Source organism: Petaurus breviceps, unplaced genomic scaffold (genome assembly GCF_028583685.1).
Source record: "Petaurus breviceps papuanus isolate PSGF00001 unplaced genomic scaffold, PetGlider_PUasm1.0 176, whole genome shotgun sequence".
In the NCBI taxonomy this organism is placed as follows: domain Eukaryota; kingdom Metazoa; phylum Chordata; class Mammalia; order Diprotodontia; family Petauridae; genus Petaurus; species Petaurus breviceps.
Genome location: NW_027185771.1, coordinates 22,580,328 through 22,595,148, shown reverse-complemented (window position 1 = coordinate 22,595,148; position 14,821 = coordinate 22,580,328).

Below are 14,821 nucleotides of genomic sequence, written 5' to 3'. Positions count from 1 at the left end.
GAGAGAGAGAGAGAGAGAGAGAGAGAGAGCTCAAAATGAGCATCATAGATAGACAAAAAAGATAATGGATCATGAAGAGAATGAGAGAAATCCATTTTCAAAAGAAGTGCAAAAGTGAAATTAAAAAGAAATGATGAATAGGGGTATTTGAAGATATGATTTGGAGTAAGGGGAAAAGAAGTAGTGGGAAAGAGGTTAAATTAAAACAACAACAACAACGATGATGATGATGATGATGATGATGATGCAACTGAAGTAACCTAAGTAACATAATAATGAAGTAACTGAAGTTTACAGCAGAAGGGATAAAAATGATAACTTTTAAAAACTCTCAATATTAGAGACAGATGGAGGAAAACATAAGCCTATCTCATAACTTTAGATGTGAAAGGATTAAATGATCTAATAAAATAGCAAAAAAGTGACAGATTGGATAAGAAAATAGAACCCCTCAATCTGTTGCTTAAAAGAAACACAAAGCCACATGCAAAATAAAACTGAGGGAATAGGGGAAAATGCACTATGCCTCAAGTGAATCCAAAAGAGAAAGAATTGTAACCTTGCTATCTGACAAAGCAAAAATAAATATTCAGAAAAAAAGAGGATATTAAATGCAAATTCTTACCTGACAGAACTTTTTAGATCATTCTGTTACATCATATGTTAGCTATTCCTCTTACCTCTGTGCCATCAAAAAATTTTATAAATATACTAAAAAAGGGCTTTTATTATTCCAGTCTATGGAGATGAGAGGTCCTTATCCTCACCCAAGATACTGACTATATCATGTATTCTGCATCCCCCACCTCCTTCCCCATCTTCTTCAACTCGTTAATCACCAGGAAACTCATCATCCTGAAGACTACATCACCTTTAGTATTTCTACTTCTCATCACATCTGTACCCTCAATAGATAGCCCCTCTAATTGGTCTGGAACAGGAAGCAAAAGACTCACCTCCATTTAAAGAAGCCTCACAACCTAATTATTTCCCCACCATCTGCACTTCTAATTTAGAGAATCCACCCCTAATATCTATGTGGACTATTTGTGCCCAATCTGTGACAGAGCATTTCGAGCTGATATTATCTGATCAGCCACAGTCAGACACACTGAAACTTGACTCTAACATGAGGTCATTTGGTCCTCTTTGAGAACAAAAAAGCAACCAACCAACCACCATCACAACCCTGTGCCTGTTACCATGCTCTCATCTCCTTTCTGCTTCACTTTTGTGTTGTCTTACCTACTTTAGATTGCAGGTTACTTGAGGGTAAGAACTGCTTTTATTTTTATTATTGGTATCCACAGAACTTAGAACAGTGTCTATCACAAAGTAAATGTTTAATAAATGTTTATTGAATTGAAATTCCCTCAATTATTTTCTGTCTTTCTATGTCTCATCCTATCTCCAATTCTATTTCTGTCTCCATCTCCATCTCTGTTTCTCTGTGTCTTTTTGACTCTGTTTCTATCTCTGGCCCTTTTTATTTGTTTTTTTTTTTTTCAGTCTCTATCAATAGCTTCCCTGATGCCTACAAAATATACAAGTCTTTCCAATCCTAAAAAAAAAATGTAAAAAACTTTCAACAGACTACATCATTCCTTCTAATTAACAAGACAATCAATCTTCCCCTTCACTATCGATATCCAAGGGAAAAAAGTATGTAAACATATATATGCAGCTGTACATATATTTATGCACATATGTGTGCATGCATGTTTGTGTGTGTGTATAATTTGGTGGGTCTACTTTCTTCTCACTCTCATCTCTTCTTATTTGGCATCTGACCTCATCACTCAACAGAAGTTGTTCTTCCTCAAAGTTACCAACAGCTTGCTAATCTCCAAATATTTTAGCTTTTTCTCACTCTCCTTTTTTTTATTGTATTTGCAAAATGTTAACACTGTTATTAAAGTGATGTTATTGTGTAAAGTTGTCTTTTTTGTTTTATGTTATCCACCTTTAGGGTGTATATAAATCTTAACCACCGTTCTTAATGAATCTCATAGATATTCTCTTCTCTGTTGGATTTTATGATGCCACTTTCTCTTGTTCTGTTCCTATCTGGATAACCTCATCATGCCTCCCAGCTGTGGATACATGCTACACCTCTGCCCCACATCCTTTTCCTCCACATTCTCACTTAGTGTTCTCATCAGTCCTCAGATGTTCAAGCTCTCTCTCTATGCCTGAGTCCTAGATCTTTACATCCAGCCCAAGGCTCTTTCCATAGTTTAGCTCAACATATTACCGATTGCCTTTTGGACATGTCAAACTGGATATCCTGCAGGAAGATTGAAATCAAAGGAACAAATTTCATTATTCCCCTTTTCAAACGATGACTATACTCACTCTTTTTTTGGATGCATTATTTCCTCATCACACCACTTAAAACCCCTATTTTCCTTCATGAATCAGTTCAAGCACTAGGAGATCCTTTCTGATCCACCCAGAAGTTAGCATCCTCTTCCTCCAACAAACCTTCTTATATCTACTTCTCGTATACATGTAGGCATGCATGGGTCAATATACATACAAATATTTGTGTGTGTGGGGGCAGCCAGTTACAGCAGTTTTTTTGAGCTCTCTGGCCTGGTGTCAAGAAGACATTTACTGACTGTGTGATGCAGTTTAAATAATTTAGTCCTGATTGTCTCAGTTTCCTAATTTGAAAATGAGTTGATGAAGGAAAGACAAACCACTCTCATGTACTTGCCAAGAAAATGCCAAAGGGAGTCATGAATAGTCTGACACACCTAAAAGGATTAAACGATAACAAATTGCATGTGTATTATGTATAAATTGTATCTTCCACTAAATGTTAACCTCTTTGAGGACAGAAAGAGTTTTAGTTCTATCTTTGTGTAACCAGAGATTTCTTTGTGCATGCCTAGATCACCTAAGATAGAGGCCACCACTAATGAAATGCCAAGGACTTGCTTCTGGGAAAAGACATCCCATTCCCCTACAAGAGTTGGAGAAGTCTCTATCGATTGGCTGCATAGACAGAACAGGCTGTGTTTTTTAAACTGGCATCACGGTTAAGTTTCATGCTCTTTCCTGCCAGGCTTTCTGGCTGAAATGAATCCTGGCTCCAAGGACCATCATGGCTTGAGTCCAGTTCCAGTGGGATTTCTATCTCCTTCTGAAACTGAGAAAAATAAACAAAACAGAACAAGATAAACATTCCAGGCACACTTGTGTCCATCAGGTCTAAAGGAAAGATTAGGAAAGAAGCTCTTCTCTCTCAATGATTCAGTTCACAGTGCCTGAACTGAAGGTTAAACTTTACCCTTTCTGATCATGAAGGAGAAAAAGACTATGCCAGTCTGTCCATTTTAAAGTCACACCCTGTCCTAGCTATACAAACAATAAAAGGATGCAACTCTCATACAAATTGTAGGAGAGAAAATAATGTCTCTTCCCAATAGCAAACTCCTAGTATTTCCCAATGACTATCTTGTTTTTAGGTAATAACGGTACATGCAAAGTAAACCTCAATTACACTCAGTATTTCTAGTACCAAAAACAATGTCTGAGATATAGTAGATGCTTAAAAAAGCTTATTCATTAACTGGTTTATACTGACATGAACATTTTTTTTTCCAAATTCAAACTTCATCCTTCACTATTTCTGTCAAGGACACCATTATCTTTTCTTCCAAATTTGCCACCTCACTTCTATCCATGACTTCTCCCTCACCCCATATATTTAATCAGTTCCTGAACTCACCATTTCTATGTCCACAATATCTCACAACCTAACCCTTTTCTGTATTCACATATAGCATTGACCTTACTTTATGCTTCTTATTACCTCTGACCTCCATTAGACGACGAAATCTTTGAAAGTAGGGACTATTTTTTTTTCTTTTTCTTGCTATGTCTGTTTTCTTTTCCCTTTCTTTGCATACACAATACTTAGGACAATGGTTGGCACATGCATAATAGGGTTTAATAAATGTTCATTCTTTATTTCCTTGACCTTCTAGATGATTTTGTTGGCTTACCATTTAGTTTCCTTGTCTCAAGTATCCCCCTACTCCAATCCATAAATGACAAAACTACCAAAGAAATTTACAACATGTTGAAATTTACAGTATGATAAATTTCACCATTCATCTCTAATTGACAATATATAGTCACACTTGCCATAGTCATAGCATTCCTTTAACCACCCTTGCCCACATTAGCTCAGGTGTAGAGGACCACAGGCCACTGCTACTCTGACCCTGATGGCTGAATAAGTCCTTTCAGCTGAAGAGTCTGCTACAGGGCCTGGAGTGGTTCCCCACCCCCCATGAAGGAGCTCAGACACACAGGTGTGAGCATTATGTCCTCAAGTTAAGCGGTATATACCCTGGGCCTGGGAACATGGAAGTCTGCAGTGTCCTCAGGGGAAAACAATTAGTAATCTTTCTATACAAGCTTGTAGGTGAGGTAATAAAATTGGCTCTGCTTTCCACTACTCTTGGAGTCCCATCTCTTTTGTGCACTCTCTTGCAGCCTCTGGGTAAGCAACTCTTTTTCAGCCCTCCTGTGGGACGGCAGGGCTCCCCACTCAGGAACTGATTTTTTTTTTTGGTGAGATTGATAGAATTAACATAAGTTCTCACATCTTCCTCCCATCTCCACAGCAAAAAATCCATGTCTTCACTTGTCTTTCTTCTAGTAAGTATCAGAGAAGGAGATAATTCTCTCCTTTACAACTATAACCTACCTATTCACCCTTAAATTCTGTTTGCCATATCTCTTGACTAGAAACTTTTTCCATTGATCATTCAATCATCCTCTTTTATGCTCAATCTTTGTCATCCTGTCTCTGTATCTATATCTTTGTATCTCTGTCTGTCTATTTCTCTGTCTATGTCTTGTTGTCTCTGTCTGTCTAATGAGCATAAGAATAACAAAGTTGTTATGATAATCCAATTTTTTCCTCCTGAGACCTTTGGTAATTTCATTCTTTACACCTTCATTTTTCTCAATTACTCATTTTCAGACTCTGTACCTTCTGATGGCAATTCCCCTTGAGGGGATTTCTAAGCATCACCTTCTCCTGTTCTAGGTGATTCACTGTTCACAAGAGTAGCTTGTGAGTCTATCTCAGCTAACATTTGGGGCTACAGGACTGACCCCAGCTGGATACTGGGCTCTTCCCTTCAAGCATAGTGAAATGGATCAGAGCTTCTTCCCTTTGCCACTACTATTCTCATGGAATTCCCATTCAATTTGTTCCTCAGTTCTCTAGCCCGACTGTTCACAGCAATGCTATAGTGGTACCATTGCAGTCTAAGATTATTTCTGTCACTCAGAATTTAGATCTCTGCGGCTCTTGTAGGATTGTATATGGAAAGGAGATTTTACTGTCCTTCTTAGAGTTAGTTTCTCAGAATCCATGGCCATGGGCTTTTCTAGTTTCCAGGAGTTTGATAATAACTCCCAGAATAGTTTCAAGGATTCTAGATAGTAGCTCCCAGAACTGTAATGACAGACAGTCCTAATGAGACTGAACAGTGAGATAAGGGGTGACTTAATGTAATACTATATTTGTGTAGAATTAAGATATTTCTGAAGTTTTAACCTGTCAGCTTAATGTTGGCAAGATGCCTTCTTTGTCTGTTGCCCTATAAAGCTGATGGGCACTGGTCAGTAGAGAGAAGGAACAATGGGAAACCTATGGGGGAATCTGTGTGTGACTCAACTGGCTCCCATTGACGCTTGAGAGGATTTAGTGGAGTACACAAGTGTGCCTGTCTCAATTGACCCCACTGAAATGTAGGGGTAGTTACCCCCCTTTCACTGACCCCTGTGAGTAGAGAATGTTGTAGGAGCTCGTTCTCCAAGCAACTATCTGAGAAGAACACTCTAGAAAAAAACTGATTATTAACCACTTCTTAGTGTATTTCCTGTCTGACCAGATCAAGAGAGAATGTGTTAGAGGCTGGAGACTGAGAACTCCCTTGCCTTCTGTATGTTACCTGTGAAACAGAGGAGCAGAAGCTCCATTTCAACTCTAGACATACGACCTTCTTTTTTCTCTCTGTTCCTTTATTCTTCTGTATGTTGTTATAGCACAGGATTTAGCTGCAGAACTGGCTATTGAAATCCTGGAAAATTTCTGCAATTTAAACCCATAGAGCTAGGTGGCTAGTGAAGTTTTCCCACTCCTAGAAAGGTGAGTGGTGGGCAAGAGGGAACTCATTGAGCATGAGTAAGACATTATCTCTGCACTTTTATTTTTTACCTTATTTGGGATTTCTGGTGTTTTAGATCACCAAGATGGTTGAAGTTACTTTATATTTGGTACACAAATTCTATTTTAGAGAAGTTTGAGAGATTGTGCTGATTAGAGGAAATTTGTAGTCTTCCATTTTGCTGTTAATGTGACCCAGGAGACTAGAGGATAAAATAAGATCAGGGCTGTAAAGTGCTTACCACAGTACCTGGAACATACTGGATGCTTAATAAATGCTTTGCGCAGTTAGGTGGCACAGCAGATAGAGTTCTGGGCCTGGAGTCAGAAATTCCTGAGTTCAAATTTGGTCTTAGACACTTACTATCTGTGTGAACCAGGGTAAACCTGTTTTTCTCAGTTTCTACATCTACAAAATGAGCTGGAAGAGAAAATATAAAATGATTTCCAGTACCTTTGTGAAGAAAACTCCAAATGAGGTCACAGATAATAAGACATGACTGAAACAACTAAACAACAAAATAAATGCTTGTTCTCTTTTTTTAATTTCTCTTTGTCAGTCTCTGCCTCTGTATTTCTCTCTTCCTCTATATGACTCCCAGTTTCTCTTCTTTTTGTATTTTTCCCTGTGTCTCTGTCTCTATCTCTTTTTCTGTGTCTATGTCTCTGCCTCTCTGTCTCTGTCTTTGTCACAGTCTATCTATGTTTCTCTATCTCTATCTCCCTGACCCCGTGAAAATTACTTAACCTCTTTCTGCCTCAGTTATCTCACCTGTAATAATAATAACACTAACATAAAAGGGTTATTTCAATGATCAAATAAGTTCTTTTGTTCCTGAAATCTTTGGTAATGTCAGTCTTTTTTCCTCTTATTTCCCCCATTGTCATTTTTGACTCCTGTTTTAATGGTGACAGTTTCACTGTGGCCTGGATCTCAAGTCATCTCTGTCACCTCTCATGCTGAGCAATCCCCGATTCTCCTCCCCTAGGCCTTTGTCTAAAGTAACTTTTGCAGGGACTGAACAGTCTCTAGCTGCTCGTGTTTTTCTTTACCTTTGCATATATTCATTCTCATTTTTTTTCTTATTCTAAAACCAAAAACCCTTTTATACCCATCACTATTCAAATTATCATTGTAATATTTTAATTTTATCCTCTACCTCAGTATGAGCCTTTTAGAATATACCTTTTACTTGCTCCCCAACTAATCATTCCTCTGACATTTCCAATCTTACTTATGTCCTCATACTTCTACTAACTAAATGTGTCTGAGATTGCTAATTACCTCTTAATGGTCAAATCCAAGAATTCCATTCACTATCATAGCTTTAATTTGTCACCTACATATAGCTTCTAAATAGATAGACCTATATCTTATGAATCTATAGACATCTTACATGATACAATGTATCCAAAGCAACATGTCCCTTCACAATGCTTATTTATGCAACTTATTTCTGTTAATGGAAACTCTACCACTCAATTCTTTCAGTTTCAAATATTCAGAGTCATAACTCTTTCCTCTCTTTTATTTTCAATGACTTGACATTTCTAATTGCTTTCTTCTACCTTATTCCTAATGGCTTGCTAACTGAAAATTTCCTCCCCAATATATCCTTGAATGCATTCTATCCTCTCCAATTATATTGCCCCCCCCCAAGAGTAATTTGTTGATCTTGTCTTGCTAGACATCCTTTCCTAACTATATTCCTTGTATCCTGTCTGCCCCAGTCACTCCCTCCAGCCCATACTTTCAGCTAACGAACACTTTTTTTTTTAAAGTAATTGGTATTAAGTAACTTGCTCAAGGTTACATGGCAAGTTATTTCTGGGTATGGTAGTATCTGAGCCCGGATTTGATCCCAGGTTATCCCAACTCTGGGGCCGGTGCTCTTACTCACTGTGCCACCTGGCTGCCCCTAAGCAACTGGGGTTAAGTAACTTGCTCAAGGTTACATGGCCAGGTGTTTCTGGGTGGGTGCTAAGTGTCTGAGCCCAGATTCAATGCCAGGTCATCTCGACTCTGGGGTCGGTGCTCTTACTCACTGTGCTACCTGGCCACCCCAAGCAAACACTTTCTTTAGCACAAGTGTGATAATTTCACTCAATTGTTCAAAAATATTTGTTTCCAGATTTCTATAGCATAAAACAAAAACCAGTTGGCCAAGAATTCAAAACATGGTGATGGGATGCCCACTTTCCTTTCCAACCATTTTATTCTATTTCTCTTCACCCCTTTGTACATTCTTCATTCTGAAAAATTGACTACTGTGCCCCAATCTTATCCTAGTTTGTTTTTTTTTTTTAATTTCAAGTTATAAAGCCTGAGTTTCAAATACTTAATGGACCTAAATGCTAATTTCCTCATACATAAGTGAACTATAAGGCTGGATGATATATTACCTTCCTTACAACTTTAGATCTATAATACTATGATCCCTCCATGTGTGCAGAACATTTACCAAGCCTTAAATAGTATTTTTCTTAATCTGTGTAGGTTTAAATTATCTTCAAGAACTAGCTCTGCTGACACTTACTTCATCAAATTTGCCTTAAACCACTGTTGTTAAAAGGGAGCACTGTATTCTTAGATTAATTAACTTATTTGATCTGAATTTTCCCTTTGCCCTTGCAATAATTTGTCTTTATCATGAGTATTTGTACTATTGGAATATATTCCTACTGTTAACTTATGATTTCTCAGAGGAAAGGCAATTATTTTAGTTTATTCATTTTCTATTTTTCTTTATTTCATCAGTTCACAAGTGTAAGATCTTAAAAGCAGAGGTAGGGGAGGCAGAGCCAAGATGGCAGAGTAAAGGCAGGGACTCATCTGATGGGACCAAACCCATCCAAATACCTTTAACAATGACTCTAAACAAATTCTAGAGTAGGAGGACCCCCCAAAAAGTAGTGAAATAATTTTGCAGCCCAAGACAACTTAGAAGGTCAATAGGAAAGAACGGTTGTACCAAGGTGAGAGAGTAGTGCAGTATAGCACAGGCTGCACCAACACAGAATGGGCCCCAGCAAACCAGGAGCAGGCTTTGGGAGGCACTGAACCAACAGCTACAGATCTATTTCTGTAGATCTCAGCCCACAGACTGTAAAGCGGGTATAACAACTGGACAGAAAGAGATTACAGGGTCTCTTTGTTACCACTAGGGCCAGGACGCTGCTTCTTTGGTAATATTGGAATTCAAATTGCAGTCCTGGGTAGCAGTCCCAGGGTAAAGAAGAGCACTAGTACACAAGAGTTTGTGGCCACAAAGGAGCGGTGACTGTTGCTATGATTCCAGGGCAGAAAACCAGACTTGTGGTACTCACAGACCAGAGCATAGACCAGGAGAGTAGCAAATACCTCACCTTAGATGATAGCACCTTGAAAGAGCCAAAAAGCTACATGTCCCTAGAAGCATCTCCAAAAACAGATGAACAAAACCCCTAAAACTTGGGGCAGTGTGAGGTTTACCCTGGATGCAGAGTCCTACTTTAACAAAGAGTTAAAAGTCAAGTAATAGGCTGAAAAATGAACAAGAAATAGAAGAAAATTCTGACTATAGAAAGTTACTATGGTGACAGGGAAGATTAAAACACATACTCAGAAGAAGATACCAAAGACAAAACTCCTATATCCAAAACCTCCAAGAAAAAAAAAATACGAATTTATCGAAGGCCATGGAAGAGCTTACGAAATATTTTGAAAATCAAAAAGGAGACATAGAGAAAAATTGAGAAGAGAAATGAGTGTGATGCAAGAACATCATCAAAAAATGGTTCAACAGCTTTAAACGAGACACACACACAAATGCATGTGCACACATACACATAAAAAATGAAGAAAACAACACCTTAAAAAAAAATCTAGGCCAAATGGTAAAAGAGACCCAAAAATCCAATGAGGTGAAGAATGTCTTAAAAAGCACAATTGTTCAAATGAAAAAAAGAGGCAAAAATTTACTAGAAATAAATAAATTGCTTACAAAGTAGAATTGGCTAAATGGAAAAGGAGGTACAAAAGCTCCCTTAACATTAGAAATGAGAAAGTGGAATCTAATGATTTTATGAAAAATCAAGATAGAATAAAACACTACCAAAATAATGAAATAGAAAACAATGTAAAATATCTCACTGGATGAAAAATTGACCTGGACAATAGATTTAGGAGAGATAATTTAAAAATTATTAGAGTACCCGAAGGTCATGATAAAATAAAAAGGACCTAGATGATATTTTTTTCATGAATTTGTCAAGGAAAACTGCCCTGATATCCTAGAGCTAGAGTATAAAATAGAAATTGAAAGAATCTACCCATCATCTCCTAAAAAAGATCCCACAATGAAAACTCCCAGAAATATTACAGCTAAATTCCAGAGTTACTGTGTCAATAAGAAGATATTGCAAGTGGTCAGAAAGAAACAATGCAAGTATTGTGGAGACACAGTCAGGATAACACAAGACTTAGCAGCTTTTATGTGAAAGTATCAGATGTATTGGATTATGATATTCTGGAGGAAAAAGGAACTAGGATTACAACCAAGAATAACCTATCCAGCAAAGCTGAGTATAGTTCCACAGGGTGAAAATAGATATTCAATGAAATAGAAGACTTTCAAGCATTCTTGTTGAAAATAAAATTTGATTTTCAAATACGAGACTGAAAAGAAGCATAAAAAAGTAAACAGGAAAGGAAAATATTAAAGGACTTAAACAGGTTAAAAAGTTTGCATTCCTACATGGGAAGATGATATTTGTAATTCATAAGTATGTCCCCATTATTAGGGCAGTTAAAAAGAATATATGTAGACAGAGGACACAGCCCTAACTTGAATTTCAAAGTATGAAATCTAATATATATATATATAATTAACAGGTTTCAGAGCACTATACCGGGAGAAAGGGAGAGGTAGAATGGGGTAAACATCTCACATAATAGAGGCTAGAGGGGCAGCTAGGTGGCACAGAGAATAGAGCACTGGCCCTGAAGTCAGGAGGACCTGAATTCAAATCTGACCTCAGACACCTAACACTTACTAGCCATGTGATCTTGGGCAAGTCACTTAACCCCAATTGCCCTGCCCTCCCCCCTCCAAAACAAAAAAAGCAAATAAATAAATAAATATAAGAAAAGATTGTACAGAGGAGGGAAAGAGGGGAGCAGTGAGGGGGAATGAGTAAACCTTACTCTCGTCAGAATTGGCTCCAAGTGGGAGTACATACATACTGAACTAGGTATAGAAATCCATCTTATCCTACAGGAAAGAAGGAGGAGAAGGGGATGGTGTGGTGATGTAGAAGGAAGGGCAAATTGGAGGAGAGTGTAGTCAGAAGGACTTTTTAGGAGGGACAGGATGAAAGGAGAGAGAGAATAGAATAAACAGGGGAGGAATGGGATAGAGAGAAATGTAGATAGCTATCATAACTGTGAAAAAAATACAGAAAGTTTCTTTGATAGAGGCATCATTTCTCAAACATATAGAGAACTAAATCCAATTTATAAAAAAATAAGAGCTGTTTCCCAAATTATAAATGATCAAAAGATATAAAGTTTTCAGATGAAGTGGTCAAAATTGTTTATAACCATTTGGGAAAGAAATTATATGCTCACTTTTGACTAGATAAATCCAAATTGAAACAATTCCGAGGTACTACTTCATACTTATTTCATTGGCTTATAGGACAGAAAACAAAAAGTGACAAATGATTGAGGGGATGTGGAGAAAAATGAGACATTAATGCACTGTTGGTGGAATTGTGAATTAATTCAACCATTCTGCAAGTAATTTGGAACTATGCTCAAAGTTCTATAAACCATGGATACCCTTTGGTCTAGCAATGCCACTACTGTATCTGTATCACAAAAGAGGTTAATAAAAAAAGTATCTATAGGTACAGAAATATTTATAGCACCTTTTTCCTGGGGGTAAAGAATTGGAAATTTATGGGATGCCTATCAATTAGGGAATGACGGAACAAATTGTGGTATGTGATTGTGATCAAATAATGTTGTGCTATAATAAATAATGCCCAGGATGCTCTCAGAAAAACCTGAAAAGACTTACATATGCTAATGCAAAGTGAAATGTACTGTGTTCTAAGTAACAGCTATATTGTAGAATGATCACCAGTGAGTGACTTAACTATTATCAGCAATGCAATGATCTAAGACAACTCTGAAGGACTTATGATGAAAAATGATATCCATTCCCAGAAAAAAAATGACTGATGGTAGCTGAATACCTATTGAATAGTCCTTTTTAAACTTTATTTTTCTTGAGTATTTGTTTTGGTTTATTTTTTTTCTCTGTTTTCTTTCAGCACATGACTACTATGGAAATATTTTGCATGACTACTCATGTATAACCTATACTGAATTTCTTCTCTTCTCAATTATGGGGTAGGGAAGGAGAGAGAGCAAGCCTTTTGAACTCAAAGTCTTAATAATGGATGCTAAAAATTGTTTTTGCCCATAATTGGGGATAAAATACTAAATTAGACATTTCAAAAATGTTAACAAAAAACATGAAGTTAAATTTTTCTAGTAGTATAAACACTGAATTTGTAATCCTGGGATATTGATTTGAATTTGGACTTATTTGTTTATACTTATATGATGTTAGGTAAGTCATTTCCTTTCTCTTTAACTTATTTTTAAGAATTCTAAATGAAGACATTATACTAAATACCTGTCCCTGTTCTGACTCTCTCTATATACACATTCATATATACATACATATTTGTGTGTTTGTGTGTGTGTGTGTGTATTACACCTCTTTCTGATAAGAATAGTAAAGTAGTGAACAGTTCTGTGAGTAGGTGACTCTCAGGGATTATTAAGAAATGGAAGAGAGGATTTTTTCTAAGAATCATGTATATCTCTACTTCCCTGCTTCAAGGTTTATCATAGGTGTCTGCTCACCATGGAAAAGTTATCTTATCGGAAGAAGTGATTACAAAGGCCATCATTCAACATCCTTACTGACACAGGTGGAATTTAGCCTATTTCAAGAGTACAAGAATATTTAGTCCTTTTTTTCTTAAAAAAAATACCAACTGTGCACAGATTCTATGCTTCCAAACTAATCTTTTCAAATACCCAAATTGGCAATGGTTCAGTATGTCAGACCTTTTCAAGTTGTTTGTAAGTTTCAGACTTATGAAAACCCATCTGGGGACACCAGTGGGTGGCTAATAGAACCATAATTCTAATAAACTTTTTTTCTTAACCCTGCTGTTCTTGTAACATTTTGTGATTGAAAGCACAGAGCCCTTTACTCTTGTGATCATATCCAAGGTTTATTCCTCCTTGATGTAGTGAAATGCCACCACATTGTTTCCTCAAATAACTTACCAGATGGATGAATTTGTACATTAATGTCAGTGTCCCATTGGACTAGATAACCAAGTGAAAAGAAAGTTTCATAGGCAGTTGGGCAGAATGATAATGTTTAATTCACAAAAAAAAAATCACATCTGTCCCTTCTACTCTGTGTTAACATGTTAATAGAAAATGGTAGAGGTATTTTCAGATGGAAAGACGTAACTAAAATGTTTCTTATGCAGTTTTTCTCATGTTCAGTATCCAACCAAATAGCCAAACCTCTTCAGTTTTATAATTGCCATACCCTCACTTGTTCACAATGCTACCACTTTAGCTCAATTTGACTTTAACTCATAAGCTCTAGAACTCAAAGAAAGACCTTAGAGATGATCTAATGAAAACCCTTCAGTAAACACATGGAACTATGCTCCAGAGAAGATGAAGCATGTATGAAAAATCACATATAAAGTGATTCAAAACCCAAGTTATTTAACACCAAGACAATTGCCCTACTTCATTAAATATTCTTATACTTCTTTATGAATCAACGATGACCTTCATATACTAGGCACTTTATAAATATCTTCTGAAATAAATTTGATGCAACTGTCACTTAAACATATACTCTGTGTAAAATACTTTGTTCTGAACTGTGGGAGATGGAGAATATATCTAAGATACTACAAATTAAACTGAAAGATCCTTTAGATAAATTTGTGTAAGCCTTGTTGAAAAAAATAGATGTCCCCTGACTTCATGAAATTTACTGTATAATAGGCGGATAAAATATATCCAGGAAATACACAAGCTTGGATCATAACTGCATTAGAGAGCTATGAAATAAAGTTGTAGAGAGTATTGGGGAGTAAAGATGATATGGAGGCAAGAGGATATAGCATTCATGCTCCTCTTGGATTTAGAAAAATATTTTATCCTTCATCCATGTTAAGATCTGACCACATGATACATCAAGTTTAAAAACACTAAGAACAGCAGAAAACACAAAATAAAGAAAATGCACATGCACAAAGATATTTCTAATAACAATGTGTCCTCATGTCTAATTAAACTTGCATACGTCTAATTCTTATATTTACTTGCTACATTTCCCCATTTGGCCTATGAAAATTCAATCAACTATTTTTTATACATATAACAAGTATAAATTACGAATATTATTTTCAACAATACTAAAGTAAGACATATAATTATTCTGGTAAAAATGAAATTTAATTCACAATTGATACAAACCCTAGACTAAACTGGGTCTTCAGTAGCATAAGCTACCTCCTACAAGGAGAATT